General features: G+C 37.7%; 1 protein-coding gene across 2 annotated transcripts in view; it reads right to left on the bottom strand.

Moving 5' to 3' along the window:
* Positions 1 to 2,336, bottom strand: part of OLFM3 (olfactomedin 3) — a 212,606-nt gene that overhangs the window by 183,932 nt on the left and 26,338 nt on the right. The window contains exon 2 of one of the 2 annotated variants that reach the window (XM_011989537.1): positions 1,205 to 1,265. The exons of the other annotated variant lie outside the window; for it this stretch is intronic. The gene's annotated coding sequence lies outside the window, so the exon portion shown is untranslated. The remainder of the gene's footprint in view (positions 1 to 1,204; positions 1,266 to 2,336) is intronic. 2 annotated transcript variants of the gene reach the window in all.

The following is a 2,336-nucleotide window of genomic DNA, read 5'->3' as shown; positions in this document are numbered from 1 at the left end:
TTTTTTTTTTTTTTTTTTTGATGCTACAGATAAGGGCTTACTATGTTGCTCAGGCTGGTCTCAAATTCCTACGCTCAAGCGAGCCACTTGCCTTGGCCTCCAAAGAGCTGGGATTACAGGTGTGAGCCACTGTGCTGGGTCCTTCTCATACTTTGGTAAATGAATCCTTTATTAAAGTTCTTTGTCTGAATTTGCCATTCGTTCCCGTTCAGGGCACTGACTGATAAGTATCCACTTACTAAAAGGTAAATGGCTTAGCTTGTGGGGAAATGTTTTCGTGTTATGTGCTGATCTGGTGTTAGGAAAATGTACAAGATGACAGAAAACCAATTAGTTAGAGCAAGAGAAGAGAAAGTGAGCCCTGACATTCTATTTGACACTTACCAAAGCATCTGGAGGTCTTTACTGAGATCCTGGCTTGGAGCTCTCATATTTCTAGTTAATACACTGATATGAGGGCTTAATGTTGGCAGGTGTCTTTCTGATTTTGAAGGGTGTATGTGTGTTGAAAATACTTTTCCTTTTTTATTGTTAGCAGTTTGGGTTTGATATATTTCTTATATCTGATTGTTGGATAAAAGTCAGATATAAAAAAAATAAGTACAGTGTAAGTTTCCCAAAGGGAAATATTCTGAATGTCTGCTATAGAAATTAGGGCAAGTGTGGTTGTTTCATTAGCATTTTATTTCTCTACTTCTCTGTTTCTTTTGTCATGTTTGCTCATTAACCTCCACTAGTTGCTATTCATATTAAAATTCCTCCAGGCTGTATATTGCCCTTCACATTTTTATCTTTGATACTACCTATCTCTTTTGGGATCTAACACACAGCAGGATTTCAATATACTATATCTATGTTTAAATCACTCAGTAATTTTGGGTTTCTTGTTTATATTTCTGAGTTGTAGTCCAACTGTGTACTCATGCCTACCCTTAAATGTCTTCCCTATTCAAAACTCTGACAATTTCTCATTCCATTTTGACCAAAAAACAAAAAAACAAATACCATGACCTCTGTGGCTATAAGTGATTTGCCTTCAACTTTACTGTGTTGGAATGCAGTGTACGCTGCTGTAGCAACAAGAGAAAAAAAGTAATATAAAAAACAATGACTTAAGAAAGGCAGAAGTTGATTTTTCCCTCATGTAACAGTCAAAAGATCAGTTGTTCAGGGCTGATCACAAAGGGTTCTGCTAACCACTTACATAACACTTTCATTTCGGGATCCAAGGTGACTGCTCAAGGTCCTGCCTTTTTACTTCCATCCTAGTCAGTGAAAAAAAAAAGAAAAAGGAAAATAACTGGAGGACGAAAGGAATAAACACCAATCATTTTAAGGACATGGTCTGAAAGTGGGAAAACTTATCAGCGGAAACAGAAATTGGCTTGGGAACTGTGTTATACAGTCATACCATGGAGATGCAGACCATTTCCCCACCCTGGCCTGTGTTTCTTTGCCCTGAGGTATCCTGAGAAACAGGAATGGTAGCAAACTAACTTTTTTTCCTTTAGAGGAGCTGGGGGAGGTGGTATGTGGCAGTCATTCTTCAGAATATTCTTCCACCCCCAGCATCCACTCTCACTCTTTTCCCTTTTACCACTGACTCTTTTGAAAGGTTGGTTGCCTGTTATTTTTGGATCAAACATACGAAGAAAGCCCTTAACTTCTCCTTTTGAAAGTTTCAAGTTTCAGGAAGCCAACCAGCCAGTTCGTTTATTTTCTTGACCTAACAGTAGTTCCGTGATGCATTGGTTTTAACAAGTCAGCTGAAGCAACAAAATGAGTGGCTTGCCATTCTGCCTAGTCACTATAAGCTTGAGTACTAGAGTGAACGGCAAATAACTTTGTGTGAGTCCACATATTTTTTAAAATCTCCTAATCCTATGAGTTCATAGCTTCTCTACCTACATGATGCATTTGGCACTAGTTTGAATCGTCCCATCACATCCTTTTTACAATTGCTCTCCTCATCTAGAAGAAAACTTCACACCATAAAGAATTATGTTGCAAGAAATTTCCAAGTCAGAGAAGACAGCTTTCACAGAAATAATGTTCCAAAGTGAGCTTAGGTTTTCCTGTTAACCCACAAAATAGTGTTTAGTCCATAGTGTAGATAATGTGTAGCACTATTTTCAATTCTGGATCTTAGGAATGGGGTATCATCTAGTAAAGGAAACTGAAATGAAAAAGAACTTCCTCTCTTTTTGTTCTGGGAAAAAAAAAAAAAAAGCATTGGTACCCCTTCCTCATATATCCCACTGGTATTCCATATACCCTTGCTTTTTTAAGGCCACTTATATGGAAAAGGCAAAAGAAAACTAACTTCTATTCCAATA

This window comes from Mandrillus leucophaeus, unplaced genomic scaffold (genome assembly GCF_000951045.1).
Source record: "Mandrillus leucophaeus isolate KB7577 unplaced genomic scaffold, Mleu.le_1.0 Scaffold1096, whole genome shotgun sequence".
Taxonomy (NCBI): domain Eukaryota; kingdom Metazoa; phylum Chordata; class Mammalia; order Primates; family Cercopithecidae; genus Mandrillus; species Mandrillus leucophaeus.
This window is presented reverse-complemented; position numbering and strand designations above follow the sequence as displayed.